Here is an 18,255-nt window from a genome sequence, read left to right on the forward strand (position 1 = left end):
GATGGTGATTGCAGCCATGAAATTAAAAGACTCTTACTCCTTGGAAGGAAAGTTATGACCAACCTAGACAGCATATTCAAAGCAGAGACATTACTTTGCCAACAAAAGTCCATCTAGTCAAGGCTATGGTTTTTCCAGTGGTCATGTATGGATGTGAGAGTTGGACTGTGAAGAAAGCTGAGCGCTGAAGAATTGATGCTTTTAAACTGTAGTGTTGGAGAAGACTCTTGAGAGTCCCTTGGACTGCAAGGAGATCCAACCAGTCTATTCTAAAGGAGATCAGTCCTGGGTGTTCATTGGAAGGACTGATGCTAAAGCTGAAACTCAAATACTTTGGCCACCTCATGTGAAGAGTTGACTCATTGGAAAAGAATCTGATGCTGGGAGGGATTGGGGGCAGGAGGAGAAGGGGACGGCAGAGGATGAGATGGCTGGATGGCACCACCGACTCGATGGACATGAGTTTGGGTGAACTCCGGGAGTTGGTGATGGATAGGGAGACCTAGTGTGCTGTAATTCATGGGGTTGCAAACAGTCGGACACGACTGAGTGACTCAACTGAACTGAACTGAAGTGCCAACAGATAGACTAATTTGAAGAGATAAGTATATTTTCCATTGAAAATCTTAAAAAAGATGCTCAGGATAAGTAATAACTATCACTAAAAAGCTCTATGCTACTGTTAAAGAAACTAATAATCAAGATAACCCACCACCAAAAAAAAAAAAGATAACCCACACAAGGAAGGATAAAATAGGATTATAAGTTTTTATGAAAAGAGTGTTTACCTTGGGATAGAGAAACATATAACTCTAAGGAATCCTTTAATCAGCAGCTATTGACCTCTTATGAGTTGCACATTGTACTTGACACAGACCCAAAGAATATATTTCTCCTTCTTCTATGATGCAAGTTCAAGGAAAGACAGTTCTTGGTCCAATATTTTAAGGTTTAGTTCAAGGGCATTGGCATCTATTAGTTTATTTTTAATATTGTGATCAGAAAAAATATCTATTTTCAGATGGTCCCTACAACATAACAGGCAGCTGAGTATGAATACCATTTCTGTCCTAATTAGTATAGTCTTAGGCAGGTCACTGAAGGATTCTGAGCTTCAGTATTCTCATCCATTAATTAGAGACCATGGTTTCTAAGACTTAGAATGGTTGTGAGGATTAAGTGAGGCAAGGTCAGAATGGACAAAGGACAGTATCCAGGACCCAGAAGGGATTAAAAATGTTACATCTTTCATTCAAATAATATTTGATGAATGGAAAGTGTGGTTTTCCAAGACTTGCCATGATATTAATTCTACTTTTAATTATTATTTCTTAGAATAAAAAATTTTTTCCTATGGAAGTATATAACCAAGTTTGTATAGAAATCAAATGAGTAATATAATTTAATTCCTTAAATTTCCTTTTTTTTTTTTACGGCTGTCATTTTAGAAAAATGTCTTTAAAAAAAAAATAGAGGTAGTGTGGTATGTTTGCAGACATTTCCACATGACACAAGGAGATATCAGTATAAACCGATCCTTCAGTCAACATAAATGTTCTGATTGCCTGCTCTGCCCCAGTCCAGTTCTGGGACTGTGTGCATAGCTGTGAATAAGACTGACATGATTCCTGCTTTTCAGAAACTCATGGTGTGGTGAAATACAAGGAGAGGATGCTGTGATAGGTTACAACAGGGAGTACAGCTCTATACTGGGTAGGGAGGTAAGTCTTCTCTGAGGAGGGGACATGTCAGCGAGGGCTGAAGGGAGAGAGAGCAGCTGTGAGTGAATAGTGGACAACAGTAAGCAAACACCTTATTAGGCTGAAAGGTATGTACTTGGAAATGATAAATGTCAGTGTGGTTGGAGCTCAGGAAGTTTGGAAAAAGTGGCATGAAATGTCAAAGGGCTAGCCATGGACGCAGTCCTGCAAGGCCTTTTAGCTCACAGCAAGGGGGATGGATTTGACTTTTAGAGTATGGGGAAGCCATTGATAGAAAATCAAAATTGTAAAAGATGTGGCCCCTGGGTTGTAATTGAGGTGAGATGGTCATGGTCAAAGTTTGTGGATACAGAGAAGCAGATAGAAAGTATAGGGTTTTCTTTCTTTCTTTTTTTTTTTTTTTTTGATATGGACCGTCTTTAAGGTCTTTATTGAATTTGTTACAATTTGCATCTGTTTTATGTTTTGGTTTTTTGGCCACAAGGCATGTGAGATCTTAGCTCCCTGACCAGGGATTGAACCCACACCCCCTGAGTTGGAAAGTGAAGTCTTAAGCACTGGGCTGCCAGGGAAGTCCCATCTTTTTTCTTTTCCTTTGTATGGAGTGGATGTGTGAGATAAAGGAGAGAGATGAATCTAGGATGACCTACAAGATTTTGGTTGTATAATTGGGTATTTGTGATACCATTTGGGGGGTATCAAATACTAAGTTGGGGGGAATACAGAAAAGATGTAGGATAATTTTATTTTATTTTGGTGGTGGGAAGATGAAGAATACTGTTGTAAATGTGTTAAGTTTGAGATGCTCGTAAGACATTTAAGTAGAGACTTTAAGCAGACCACTAGATCAGACCATATCATTCTCTTGCTTGAAACCCTCCACTGGCTTCCCATTCTGGTTAGAATAAAATCTAAAGTTTTTATAATGGCTGTCAAGGTCTTGTTTTGTCTTCTGCTGGCCTCTCTGATCCCATTTTCTTCCTTTCTTCCTCTCACTCACTGCTTCAGGCACAGTTGTCCTTACTGTTTGTGGAAACTCACCATGTCATTCTTGCCTCAGGGCCTTTGCACTCACTCTACTTTCTGCCTCAAAAATCTCTTTCCATAGAATCTTTGCCTGTCTCTTATTCCTACTCCATTTAGCTCTCTGATCAAATTTCAATTCCTCAGGACTTCTTCCCCGGCCTCTCTACTGAGAAGGGTTTATACCTTCAACTTTAATTCTCTTTCCCTGGATCCTGATTAATTTTCCTCCTTAGCAGTTATTGCTTCTAATGCATACATATTTTACTTGCGTATTGTATTTATGGCCTGTTTCTTCACTAGAAGATAAGCTTCATGAAAACAGAGACTTTGTTTCACTCACCACCATATTTTCAGACCCTGGTTAATGCCTTGTATATCATGGGCACTCAGTAACTCAATATTTACTGAATGGGGGGCTAGGCAAGTCAAATCAGCTTTCCTGATGGCTCAGAGGGTAAAGGGTCTGTCTGCAATTCAGGAGACCCGGGTTTGATCCCTGGGTCGGGGGAAGGGAATGGCAATCCACTCCGGTATTCTTGTCTGGAGAACTCCATGGATGGAGGAGCCTGATGGGCTACAATCCATGGAGTTGCAAAGAGTCGGACACGGATTGAGTGACTAGAACACACACAAACATACAAGTCAAAGGGCAAAGGAATGACTGAGTCTAGAACATACCTTTGGGAGCCATTAGCATGGAGATGGTATGTAGAAGTTTGAGTGACTGAGATGATTCAGGGTGGAGAATGGGTTATGCAGAGAAGACACCCAAGTGTCACCCAAGACTTAGTGCTAAGTCTTTTAGAGGTTGAATGAAGGAGGCTGAAAGAGGGTCAAAGCCCATGGAGACAGAGAGGAGAAAATCAGAGGAGACTGGAAGATCTTCAAGGAAACCAGAGAAGCTTAGAGATACAAATCCCAAAAGAGAGTACTATTAGAGAGCAGAAGCCATCTCTTCTTGTTTTATCTTTTCTCCCACAAAGTTATTGTTTAGCTATTGCATGATGGCTCAAAGTTAATTTCTTGACATAACTTAAAACTTAGCCACATGGAGACTGTTCATTATACATTGAAAGAAAGTACTCAACTAATTAATCTGCTATTGTGTAGCATAATTACGATCCTTCCATTAACCATTTTTTTCCTATTACTGTTGATTGGAATTTATACTTAAAATAAATGTTGTATTTAGAAATATTTTCATCCTTAAATTGCTTCTTAAGATTACTTTTGTTCCCAACTGTCTGTCCTTACATCTCTGTGTGATATCACCATATAGATGTAATCAGAGCTGGGTAGAGTGGGATGGATAAGAAAAATTAAGGAAGCATCAAGATTGGTGGGCCATTAAAGAAAATGTAGACAGTCCTCTGCCTCCAGGATTATTCATCCAGGGATTCAATCAACCATGGATTGAAATTTTAAAAGAAACTTAAGAAAGCCCCCCAAAATAAAACTTGAATTTGCCTTGTGCTGGCTACTATTTACATAGTATTCACAACTATTTACATAGCATGATATTATAGTAATCAGGAGATGATTTAAAGAACACCAGAGGATGCTCTTGGGTTGTATGCAAATAATATGCCATTTTGTCTGAGGAACTTGAGCAGCTTTGGATTTTTGTATGTTGAGGGGTCATGGAGCCAATTCCCCACCGAAATTGAGAACTGAGTGCTGCCTGTAGTATTATTGTTCCTCACTTATATACCAGTATCCTTAAAGTTACAAATACAGTACAAACAGATCACAAAAATTACTTTAAAAATTGTGGGATGGATATTAATATTTCACTGCTCAACTATTATAATACAGATTTAATAAGTCCACCTTTTAGGCTGGGTGCTAAAAGCAAGGCTAAGTTTGATTTGATTTTCTATAACATTATCAGAAAATTAATTCTACTTCATTGTTGATATTGCCAAGTAATTTCCTTGGTTTTGAACTACTTCAGGGAGGTCTTAAATAAATGGAGCCACGTATGCATTTTCGTAGTTGATTTTATCTGTCCCCTAATATCCTGCCTTATTTTATTATTTAGATATGTATTGGAAGCCACAGTCACCTTGGTCACTGGTAAAATCCATGTTATTTGCTTCTCTTAGGAGAAATTTCTTTCAATTTAGGTACCTGCCATGTAAAGTTTCAATGCTGTTCTGTTTGACTGCAAAAAAAATATTGCAGTCTCTAGTATTATGGCAAGTCATATACCATTACAGAAGGCAGTCTCTGTTTTAAGTTATTTCTGACTGGTTCTGGTAGTGTTTATCATTGTATTTGGGATACTTTAGTTTTAGATAAAACTCTGAAACCATTTTTTAAAGTAACTTTAAAATATCAGCAAAATAATTTCTCTTTTAATTATTGTTTTTGATACAGATAGGGCAAAGTGTTCTGAATTTGTACCTTCTTGTTAATTTCAGTTTGAGAAGGTGTGAAATGAAGGCTTAAAAGTCTGAGTTTTGTTGTCATTTATGGAAGCAAAAAGGAGATCAACCCTGGGTGTTCTTTGGAAGGAATGATGCTAAAGGTGAAACTCCAGTACTTTGGCTATCTCATGTGAAGAGTTGACTCATTGGAAAAGACTTTGATGCTGGGAGGGATTGGGAGCAGGAGGAGAAGGGGACGACAGAGGATGAGATGGCTGGATGGCATCACTGACTCGATGGACGTGAGTCTGAGTGAACTCCGGGAGTTGGTGATGGACAGGGAGGCCTGGTGTGCTGTGATTCATGGGGTGGCAAAGAGTCGGACACGACTGAGCGACTGAACTGAAATGAAATGATGGAAGCTAATCTTTATGTCTTCCTTCCTACTTTGCTTTCTCCTTTTTCCCTTTGTTTTGCTTCGCAAAGTTTTAAAGTGGCATGTGTGTGTGGGTGGATACTCTGTTGTGTCTGATTCTTTGCGACCCTATGGACTGCAGCCCACCAGGCTCCTCTGTCTATGGGATTTCCCAGGCAAGAATACTGAAAAAAAAAAAAAAAAGAATACTGGTGTGGGTTGCCATTTACTCCTCCAGGGGATCATCCCAATCCAGGTATAAAACCCATGTCTCTCGCATCTCCTGCATTAGCAGGCACATTCTTTACCACTGTGCCACCTGGGAAGCCCCTAAAGTGGCATATGAAGATATACATAATAGATTAAAAGATATATAAGACCAGTAAAAAATATGAGGCAAAGGAAAATAGAAAGGATAGAAAAGTATAAGGGAATTAGGAATAAGGTTAGTGCCCAAATTCTAGCCACAAAATCCTACATATGTGTTAAAGAGACAGGCTGTGAGTGGAAAATAAGATTTCTAACTGGAAATATGAGGAGGGGAAAATAAGCCAGTCACCTAGGATAATCACCATTGTTCCTGACATTGAAGCCATAAAGACTTTTTTCCTACCTTTTACAGAGGAAATACTCTGTAGCATAATGAACAAATTCTTTGACAACATTCTCAATAATTAATGGTAGGTATCATTTTCATATGGGCTTATGGTATTCAGCCAAAGTGCAACTCAGTCAAAGCAGTTCAGGTTCATGGGACTGGGAGGGGTGCTTACCATGAACGCTGCCAAGGTGAAATACTCCTTAATGATCTGCAGTAATTTGGATTATATACTCTTTAGGTAAATGGTAAGTTTCATGTCCTTGAGGACATCAAATTTTAAGGTAGTTGGATAATACAATTAATTCACTGAGGGGAAACCAACAATTTAAAAGGAGAAAAATAGAAGAGCACAAAGGAAAAATCATGTGTCTTGAGAAACATGTCATGATTTCTGTCAAATGCATGATGGAAAGTGTATTTCTTACTGTGAGTCTAGTTCAAAAAGACCCACAGGGTTTGAAAACCCTGTGCTGAGGCAATTCTTATAGACTGTCTTCCTTGCCTAATTTTGTGGAAGGTATTTCTTGGCAGTAACTGTAAAATGATATCCCTGGGTAGCATCTTGAGAGCTGAAATTCTGTGTTCAGTCATCAGCCTGAACCTCCACCCTGCAGCATGCCAGCAAACCAAGACAGTTCACATCAGGGAAGCAAGAGCAAAGTCTGCATAACTCAATTCATTGCTTAGTGTGAAGCCTCATCTATAACCCAGTTAAATATTGGGATTCATCTGTCCAAAATAATAATTTTGATCTTTTTTTACAGGTGATAAGTAGATTGTAGTTCTTATGATAGTAATAAGTTGACTGCATCATTGTGCTAAAATCACATATGTCATAAGAGAATAACCTATTAAAAAAGTACTCTTTGTTTCCACAGAGTAATTCTCCCTGATGCTAAAGACTATTTTGACTCTTTATAATTTGATTAGATTTCACTGACTACATTAGGAAATTTAATCCCTTTTACTCTTGCAAACTCCAAAAATAATTTCCTGTGTATTGAAGTGACACAATTAGAACTATCTCAGAAAATGTGACTTTGTATGTGATCATTCCTACATTCCATTTGACTCATAATTAAACCCATGAGGAATGATGTGAGGGGAGGTTATTATACTACATATCTTGTAAGCTCTTCTACTAGTTTTTAAAAAAGATGTACTTGGTAATAAGTCATATCAGTTTAGTTGCTCAGTTGTGTCTGACTCTTTGTGACCCTATACACTACAGCTTGCTAGGTTTCCCTGCCCATCATCAACATCTGGAGCTCGCTCAAACTCATCTTCATCGAGTCTGTGATGCCATTCAACCTCTCATCCTCTGTTGTCCCCCTCTCCTCTTGCCTTCAATCTTTCTCAGCATCAGGGTGTTTTCCAAGGAGTCAGTTCTTTGCATCAGGTGGCCAAAGTGTTGGAGCTTCAGTTTCAGCATCAGTCCTTCCAGTGAATATTCAGGACTGATATTATTTAGGAAGGACAGGTTGGATCTCCCTGTTGTCCAGAGAACTCTAAAGAGTCTTCTCCAACATTGCAGTTCAAAAGCATCAATTCTTCAGCACTCAGCTTTCTTTATGGTCAAACTCTCACATCCATACATGACTACCGGAAAAGCCATAGCTTTTAGATGGACCTTTGTCGGCAAAGTAATGTCTCTGCTTTTTAAGATGCTGCCTAGGTTGGTCATAGCTTTTCTTCCAAGGAGCAAGTTTATTTTACTTTCATGCCTGTAGTCACCATCTGCAGTGATTTTGGAGCCCAAGAAAATAAAGTCTCTCACTGTTTCCATTGTTTCCCCATCTATTTGCCATGAAGTGATGGGACCGGATGCTATGATCTTTGTATTTTGAATGTTGAGCTTTAAACCAGCTTTTTCACTCCCCTCTTTCACTTTCATCAAGAGGCTCTTTAGTTCCTCTTCACTTTCTGCCATAAGGGTGGTGTCATCTGCGTATCTGAGGTGATTGATACGTCTCCCTGCAATCTTGATTCTGCTTGTATTTCATCCAGCCCAGCATTTCACATGGTGTACTCTGCATATGAGTTAAATAAGCAGGCTGACAATATACAGCCTAGATGTATTCCTTTCCCAATTTGGAACCAGTCTGTTGTTCCATGTCTGGTTCTAACTGTTGCTTCTTGATCAGCATATAGATTTCTCAGGAAGCAGGTCAGGTGGTTTGGTATGCCCATATCTTTAAGAATTTTCCACAGTTTGTTGTGATCTACATAGTCAAAGGCATTGGCATATAAAGCAGAAGTAGATGTTTTTCTGGAATTCTCTTGCTTTTTCTATGAGCCAACGGATGTTGGCAATAAGTCATACAGAGACAGACAAATACTGTAAAATATCACTTACGTGTCTAATCTAAAAAATATATAAGCTAGTGAATATAATAGGAAAGAAGCAGACTCACAGATACAGTGAACAAACTAATTATCACCAGAGGGGAGAGGGGAATGGGAGAGGCAATGGGAGGGGTAGGGATTAAGAAGAACAAACTATTATGTATGAGATAGGCTACAAGGCTATATTGTACAACATGAGGAATATAGCATATATTTTATAATAACTATAAATGGAGTATAACCTTTAAAAATTATGAATCACTATTGTACACCTGTAATTTATATAATGTTATATATCAACTTCACTTTAATAAAAAATAAGCCCAAATATATCTACTTGGTTATCATGAATTGACCTTTCACTGGACTTGTCTTTTTCACCATCTATAGACTCCTCGAGGTCAGTAACAGTGTTATGAAGTTTTAGAAATAAAGTGAGTTGAGTGATATGCAATTCATACACAATATACACACCCTTTTAAAAACAATTCACCCTTTTCACATGTGCAGTTTTGATGAATTTTGACAAATGTACCCTGTGTTGTGTAAGCACCACAGAAGCACCACATCAAGGCATAGAATTTTCTATCCCCACAAAAGGATTCCTCATGTCCCTTTCGAGTCATTCTACTTGAGCCACTCTCAGCCCTTTCAACCACTGATCTATTTTGGTCCGTATTATAGTTTTGCCTCTTTCAAAGTGTTATTTAGGGACTTCCCTGGTGGTCCAGTGGTTGAGACTTTGCCTTCCAATGCAGGGGTTGTAGGTTCAGTTCCTGGTCAGGGAGCTAAGATCCCTCATGCCTTCTAACCAAAAAGCCAAAACATACAACAGAAGCAATATTGTAAAAAATTCAATAAAGACTTTTAAAAACGGTCCACATTAAAAAATCTTTGAAATAAGAGAAATGCCACTTAAATAGAACCATACAGTATGTTGTGTTCAAGTCTCATCCACGATGTTACACATATCAGCAGTTCCTTCCTTTCTAATGCTGTTGTAGTCTATAGACAACTTAGTTATCCATCTATCCATTGATGGGCATTAGTGTTTTTGCCAGTTTTTAGTGATAATCCTGGAGCTACTGTAAACATGTATCTACAGGTGTTTGTGTGGACCTATGTTGTTCATTTTTCTTGGGCAAATGCCTAGTTGCTGGGTTGCTGGGTCACCTGGTGAATGTATAATTAACTTATAAGAGCCAAGCTCTTCTTGGATACAGTCATTTATCACTCATTTTTGGCCAAGGATCAATGCTGATACAGGAAAAAATATGGATACATGTGAATGAAAAGCCACCAGCCAATCTTTAATCCCAATGAAATTATTACCAGAAAACACAGGAAAATCAACTGAACTTACCTTCTACCTCCTTAGTTACCCTTGATTACTCCAAATTTGTTGCTAATAAACAATGCGGAGCCTCAAAGGAAGCAGAAAACAAGTTAGGAAAGCAACTGAAAATGTTCTAAATCCATAAGCTAGAAAACAAGTGTCTAGAGAGGTAAGGATTATGCTAACAAATCATGCAGAGTGCTTGCTTTTATCATCTTTCTACTTTGAGCTTGAAAATTAATTATATTTCTAAAGTTGCTGGCTTCAGGTTAAAAGAGTTGAATTTACATGCAAGTAGCATAAAAGTGACTTCAATTATTTCTTTTGAAAATGCAAACTAAAAAAAAATCAATTTTGTATTTATTGTGATGTTTTAGTCACTTGAAAAGAGACACCTCAACAAATGATCCAGACTGAAATGCTCCCTGATCTTCAAGTGTTCCAATGTATTGTCATAAATAAGAAACCAGTCACAATAAGAAATACATATTTTAATCAGAGTCTTTATGGCTGAATTTCCAGTGTGTCTCTCCTTGTGGTTTTGTATCTGTAAGATCTCAATTAATTATTTTGACTGAGGCTAAAATGCTATCCATTCAGTGAAGAGCCATTTTATGTCTTTGGTGTTTAGATGAATTCTTCCAACTGAGTCAATTGTCAGAAGCCAGTTTGAAGAAGTGTTGTTTACTGTAGGAATTAAAATTCATATGTTCAGAGACTGTGTGAGTGATAATCAGCTTTATTCCCTTTTAACAATCAATGTGTTGTGGAGATTTACTCACACAAAGTTATTCTGGTTTTTCTCTTTTTAAACTTTTTGAAATAACGATGTGCTTTTCAAATCATGCATTGAATGTACACTGTAGATTATGTATCAATTTGTAGCCACTGGTGTTTGCAAGGCAGATTCCAGGATCATGGAAGAAGGAGGCAGGTCATCCTTGGAAGACAATAGTAACTTTTCATACACAGAGCCACTGAAAAAGTGAAAGTGTTAGTTGCTGAGTCATGTCCAACTCTTTTTGACCCCATGGACTGTAGCCTACCAGGCTCCTCTGTCCAGGGAATTCTCAGGCAAGAACACTGGAGTGGGTAACCATTTCCTTCTCCAGACAGAGTCACTGCATGGTGTTTAACTCGTCCAGCACCATTGCTTGCAGACCATTAATGTTGTTATTCAGTCACCCAGTAGTGTCTGACTCTCTGTGACCCCATGGACTGCAGCATGCCAGGGCTCTCTGTCCCTCACCATCCCCAAAGTTTGTCCAATTTCATGTCCATTGCATTAGTGATGCCATCTAGCCATCTCATCCTCTGACATCCTCTTCTTCTGCCCTCAATCTTTCCCAGCATCAGAGACTTTTCCAATAAGTCGGCTGTTCACCTCAGATGACCAAAGTGCTGTCCACAATGCCAGTATTTTGGTCATTAATGTTACCAGACATTTTTTTCCTTCTGAGGTCTTATATACAATAGGGCAATTTGTAGGTTTGGTGGTTACACAAAGGCCTGCTGGAATGTATACCTTGGCACTGCCTCTTCTATTAATAGTTCTTCTAGCTGGTGGATGACTGAATTTTATTTTTTCACATTTCTATATTTTTGACTGAGGTTTCCATTCCTATTAAAAACTGTGAGAAGCAATATTGTCTCTTACATTTGTCTTTTATACTGTAGAATGAAGGAAGGGCTGAAGAATATGTATAACTAGATAGGACCCAGGGAAACTGTAGGAGGAAAGGGGAATACTTTAGGTTGAGAAGACGCAGTTCATACTCAAGAGCCCAAATGAACTACCTTTTACCCTGGACATATAAACCACTGTGCTTGCTGACTCACAACATCCCTAGTATTTCCCGTCAGGAGTGCTTGAGCTTGTCAGATGCTACAGGAAAGAAGAGTAGAGAACTGGCCACTAGATTTGACAGCATGGTAATGCTGATAACTCTGACAGAAAATCTAGGTTTGTAGTGCAAGAAGATAGAATGTAGGAGATGGAGAAGTGAACAGTTGCTGAGGAAATGGATGCTTTTGAGAGGTTCTGCTGTGAGGAGAAGTAGAGAAATGGAGATGAAATGCAATCTTGGGTCAGTGATGAAGGTTTGCTTCTTTTCTTTTAAAAATAAATACTGGGGTGTATTTTTAGGCTGATGAGCACAGCTGGGTAGAAATAGAGACCTGATGATATCGGAGAGAGAGGGGTTGATGACAGAGTGAAGACCTTGAGAAGGCCACAGAGACAGGGCCCACCAAAGCAAGGTTTGAACTCGAGTAGGAGGAAAGACACATTTTCCATTTCAAGACGAAGGAAAGAGTAGAAAGTTGGTGCTGATGCAAGGAGGTGTATAAATTTGATGATAGAAGATGAGTGACTTCCTGTGGGAAGGCTTGTATTTGCTCCATGAAACATGAAGTGAGGTAACCAAATGAGGGGAATGGGAGAGGCTTGAGGAGTAAGGAAAAGATTTGAAATAATCATTTTGGAGACTGGCAAAGAAATGGGGAAATTCACTCAGGTTGCTGGTGTTTGGGGGGCAATTGTGGCCATGAATGTTGTGTGATGTCAGTCAAGTTTTCAGTGTGGTTTTCTCCATCAAAGTTCATCTGTTTGGTTACCCATGTCAACTATTGAAATCAACCAGGGATCTCATTTTCTATTGGTACTTACCTTTAGGTGGAGAGGGGCAAAGAAAATGGACTGATAGTGAAAACGGGTGGGGTGAAGTCTTAATAAGGTTCAAGAATGGAGGTCTTAATAAGGTTCAAGAATTTTATCAGTGGAACATTGAACAAGTGAGCTAGAAGGGTTGCAAGTGGTGACTGGAGAATGAAATGCTTGAAATTGAGATTTTGAAGGTGGAGGCATTTCTGCTGATAAAACAAAGGGCCTAAGATATAACTACAGTGGGTGCCTGGGGTGGAATAGGACAGCCTATATTAGAGATGGTGGCATTAAAAATCTAGAGTCCTACGTGGATAGTCTTGTGAATGTTGAAGTCATTGTGTGACTAATTGCTGTAGTTTCATGGAAAGGAAGACCATATATAAAGAAGGAGGGGGTAATGAAAAAGAGTTAATGAGTGTGTGTGTGCTCACTCAGTCGTATCGACTCTTTGAGACCCTGTGGACGATAGTCTGCCAGGCTCCTTCGTCCATGGGCTTCTCCAGGCAAGAATACTGGAGTGGATTGCTATACCCTCCTCCAGGGGATCTTCTTAATCCAGGGATCAAACCCATTCTCTTATGTCTCCTGCATGAGCAGACAGGTTCTTTACCACTAGTGCCACCTGGGAAGCCTGTCAAAGGATGACAACAAACAGGAGAAAAATGAGGGGGGATATACAAGCGGTCTACACATCCAGGGAGAAACACGCGGACTCTCTGCTTACCATTTCCTCTCCCTCCACCCACTGAAAATAAATAGCCTGACAAGTATCTGCACGATCTGGCACCTCTCATCTACCTTTCCCATCTTGCTAGTATATTCCTCAATATTACCCATGTTAAGTCACAGTGGCCTTCTTTTTTCCCTTGAGAGGCTGAACTCTTCTTTCTTGGGGCATCAGCATGTACTATTTCCTGTGCCCTAGATTCTCTTCATATGATATGAATGTCCCCTTTTTGGTATCAGCTTAGATATCAATTCTCTTCCTTTACCTCATAAATTAAGGTGTTCCCCTCTGCTCAATGATATGTGGCAGCCTGGATGGGAGGGAGTGTGGGGGTGAATGGTACATGTATATGTATGGGTGAATCCCTTTGTCTTCCACTTGAAACTATCACATTGTTTATCAGCTATATCCTAGTATAAAATAAAAAGTTAGAAGATAAATAAAGGTGTTCCTTCTTATAATGATATTCCTTTCCTTTATGAAACTTATCAGAATTTGAAAGTGTACATTTAATAATTTATGTTCGATTCAGTTCAGTCACTGAGTTGTGTCCGACTCTTTACGACATCATGAACTGCAGCAAGCCAGGCCTCCCTGTCCATCACCAGCTTCTGGAGTTTATTCAAACTCATGTCCATTGAGTTGGTGATGCCATCCAACCATCTCATCATCTATCTTCCCCTTCTCCTTCTGCCTTCAATCTTTCCCAGCATCAGGGTCTTTTCAAATGAGTGAGTCAACTCTTCACATGAGGTGGCCAAAGTATTGGAGTTTTAGCTTCAGCATCAGTCATTCCAATGAATATTCAGGACTGATTTCCTTTCGGATGGACTCGTTGGATCTCCTTGCAGTCCAAGGGACTTGCAAGAGTCTTCTCCAATACCACAGTTCAAAAGCATCAATTCTTTGGTGCTCAGCTTTCTTTATAGTCCAACTCTCACATCCATACATGACTACTGGAAAAACCATAGCCTTGACTAGATGGACCTTTGTTGGCAAAATAATGTCTCTGCTTTATAATATTCTGTCTAGGTTGGTCATAGCTTTTCTTTCAAGGAGCAAGCATCTTTTAATTTCATGGCTACAGTCAGTCACCATCTGCAATGATTTTGGAGCCCCCCAAAATAAGTCTCTCACTGTTTCCATTGTTTCCCCATCTATTTGCCATGAAGTGATGGGCCAGGATGCTATGATCTTTGTATTTTGAATGTTGAGCTTTAAACTAGCTTTTTCACTCCCCTCTTTCACTTTCATCAAGAGGCTCTTTAGTTCCTCTTCACTTTCTGCCATAAGGGTGGTGTCATCTGCATATCTGAGGTGATTGATATTTCTCCCTGCAATCTTGATTCTGCTTGTACTCCAACCAGCCTGGCATTTTGCACAATGTATTCTGCATATGAGTTAAATAAGCAGGTTGATAATATACAGCCTTTCTGTACTCCTTTTCCTATTTGAAACCAGTCTGTTGTTCCATGTCCAGTTCTAACTGTTGCTTTCTGATCTGCATACAGATCTCTCAGGAACCATGTCAGGTGGTATGGTATTCCCATATCTTTAAGAATTTTCCACAGTTCGTTGTGATCCACACAGTCAAAGATGTTAGCATAGTCAATAAAGCAGAAGTAGACGTTTTTCTGGAACTCTCTTGCTTTTTTGATGATCCAATGGATGTTTGCAGTTAGATATCTGGTTCCTATGCCTTTTCTAAATCCAGGTTGAACATCTGGAAGTTCATGGTTCATGTACTGTTCAAGCCTGAATTGGAGAATTTTGAGCATTACTTTGCTAGTGTGTGAGATGAGTGCAATTGTGCAGTAGTTTGAGCATTCTTTGGCATTGCCTTTCTTTGGGATTGGAACGAAAATTGATCTTTTCCAGTCCTGTGGCCACTGCTGAGTTTTCCAAATTTGCTGGCATGTTGAGTGCAGCACTTTCACAGCATCATCTTTTAGGATTTGAAATAGCTCATCTGGAATTCCACCACCTCCACTAGCTTTGTTTGTAGTGATGCTTCCTATGGTCCACTTGACTTCGCATTCCAGGATGTCTGGCTCCAGGTGAGTGATCACACCATTGTGGTTATCTGGGTCATGAAGATCTTTTTTGTGTAGTTCTTCTGTGTATTCTTGCCGCTGCCGCTGCCAAATCGCTTCAGTTGTATCCGACTCTGTGCGACCCCATAGATGGCAGCCCACTGGGCTCTCCCATCCCTGGGATTCTCCAGGCAAGAATACTGGAGTGGGTTGCCATTTCCTTCTCCAATGCATGAAAGTGAAAAGCGAAGGTGAAATTGCTCAGTCGTGCCTAACTCTTAGCGACCCCATGGACTGCAGCCTACCAGGCTCCTCCATCCATGAGATTTTCCAGGCAAGAGTACTGGAGTGGGGTGCCATTGCCTTCTCCATATTCTTGCCACCTCTTCTTAATATATTCTGCCTCTGTTAGGTCCATACCATTTTTTTAATTCATTGTGTCCATCTTTGCATGAAGGAAGTCAAGTCTGATGCTGTAAAAAGCACTATTGCATCAGTCAGTAGTCAGTTCAGTCTCTCAGTCGTGTCCAACTTTTTGCGACCCCATGAATTGCAGCACGCCAGGCCTTCCTGTCCATCACCAACTCCTGGAGTTCACCCAAACTCATGTCCATCGAGTTAGTGATGCCATCCAGCCATCTCATCCTCTGTCATCCCCTTCTCCTCCTGCCCTCAATCCCTCCCAAGCGTCAGGGTCTTTTTCAATGAGTCAACTCTTTGCATGAGGTGGTCAAAGTATTGGAGTTTCAGCCTCAACATCAGTCCCTCCAATTAAACCCAGGACTGATCTCCTTTAGGATGGACTGGTTGGATCTCCTTGCAGTCCAAAGGACTCTCAAGAGTCTTCTCCAACATTGCAGTTCAAAAGCATCAACTCTTCAGCGCTCAGCTTTCTTCACAGTCCAACTCTCACATCCATACATGACTACCGGAAAAGCCATAGCTTTTAGATGGACCTTTGTCGGCAAAGCAATGTCTCTGCTTTTTAAGATGCTGCCTAGGTTGGTCATAGCTTTTCTTCCAAGGAGCAAGTTTATTTTACTTTCATGCCTGTAGTCACCATCTGCAGTGATTTTGGAGCCCAAGAAAATAAAGTCTGTCACTGTTTCCATTGTTTCCCCATCTATTTGCCATGAAGTGATGGGACCGGATGCTATGATCTTTGTATTTTGAATGTTGAGCTTTAAACCAGCTTTTTCACTCCCCTCTTTCACTTTCATCAAGAGGCTCTTTAGTTCCTCTTCACTTTCTGCCATAAGGGTGGTGTCATCTGCGTATCTGAGGTGATTGATACGTCTCCCTGCAATCTTGATTCTGCTTGTATTTCATCCAGCCCAGCATTTCACATGGTGTACTCTGCATATGAGTTAAATAAGCAGGCTGACAATATACAGCCTTGATGTATTCCTTTCCCAATTTGGAACCAGTCTGTTGTTCCATGTCTGGTTCTAACTGTTGCTTCTTGATCAGCATATAGATTTCTCAGGAAGCAGGTCAGGTGGTTTGGTATGCTCATATCTTTAAGAATTTTCCACAGTTTGTTGTGATCTACATAGTCAAAGGCTTTGGCATATAAAGCAGAAGTAGATGTTTTTCTGGAATTCTCTTGCTTTTTCTATGAGCCAACGGATGTTGGCAATAAGTCACTGGAAAAACCATAGCCTTGACTAGACAGACGTTTGTTGGCAAAGCAATATCTCTGCTTTTGAATATGCTGTCTAGGTCGGTCATAACTTTCCTTCCAAGGAGTAAATGTCTTTTAATTTCATGGCTGCAATCACCATCTGCAGTGATTTTGGAGCCCCCCCAAAATAAAGTCTGACACTGTTTCCACTGTTTCCCCATCTATTTGCCATGAAGTGATGGGACCAGGTGCCATGATCTTATTTTTCTGAATGTTGAGCTTTAAGCCAACTTTTTCACACTCCTCTTTCACTTTCATCAACAGGCTTTTTAGTTTCTCTTCACTTTCTGCCATAAGGGTGGTGTCATCTGCATATCTGAGGTTATTGATATATCTCCTGGCAATCTTGATTCCAGCTTGTGTGTCTTCCAGGAACCTGGAATGATAGGTCCATGAATCAAGGCAAATTGAAAGTGGTCAAACAGGAGATGACAAGGGTGAATGTCAACATTTTAGCAATCAGTGAACTAAAATGGACTTGAATGGGTGAATTTAACTCAGATGACCATTATATCTCCTACTTGGGCAAGAATCCCTTAGAAGAAATGGAGTAGCCATCATAGCCAACAAAAGAGTCCAACATGCAGTACTTGGGTGCAATTTCAAACACTAGAGAATGATCTCTGTTCATTTCCAAGGTAAACCATTCAATGTCTCAGTAATTCAAGTCTATGCCCTGACCAGTAATGCTGAAGAAGCTGGAGTTGAACAGTTCTATGAAGACCTACAAGACCTTTTAGAACTAACACCCTCAAACGATGTCCTTTCCATTATAGGGGAGTGGAATGCAAAAGTAGGAAGTCAAGAACTACCTGGAGGAGTAACATGCAAATTTGGCCTTGGATTACAGAATGAAGCAGGGCAAAGGCTAATAGAGATTTGCCAAGAGAATGCACTGATCATAGTAAACACCCTCTTCCAACAACACAAGAGAAGACTATACAGGGACATCACCGGATGGTCAATACCAAAATCAGATTAATTATATTCTTTGCAGCCCAAAATGGAGAAGCTCTATACAGTCAGCAAAAACAAGACTGGGAGCTGACTGTGGCTCACATCATGAACTTACTCCTTATTGTCAAATTCAGACTTAAATTGAAGAAAGTAGGGAAAGCCACTAGACCATTCAGGTGTGACCTAAATCAAATGCCTTACGATTATACAGTGCAAGTGACAAATAGATTCAAGGGACTAGATCTGATAGACAGAGTGCCTGAAGAACTATGAATGGAGGTTCATGACATTGCACAAGAGGCAGGGATGAGGACCGTCCCCGAGAAAACGAAATGTGAAAAAGCAAAATGGTTTTCTCAGGAGGCCTTACAAATA

This window comes from Capra hircus, chromosome 9 (genome assembly GCF_001704415.2).
Source record: "Capra hircus breed San Clemente chromosome 9, ASM170441v1, whole genome shotgun sequence".
Classification (NCBI taxonomy): Eukaryota; Metazoa; Chordata; class Mammalia; order Artiodactyla; family Bovidae; genus Capra; species Capra hircus.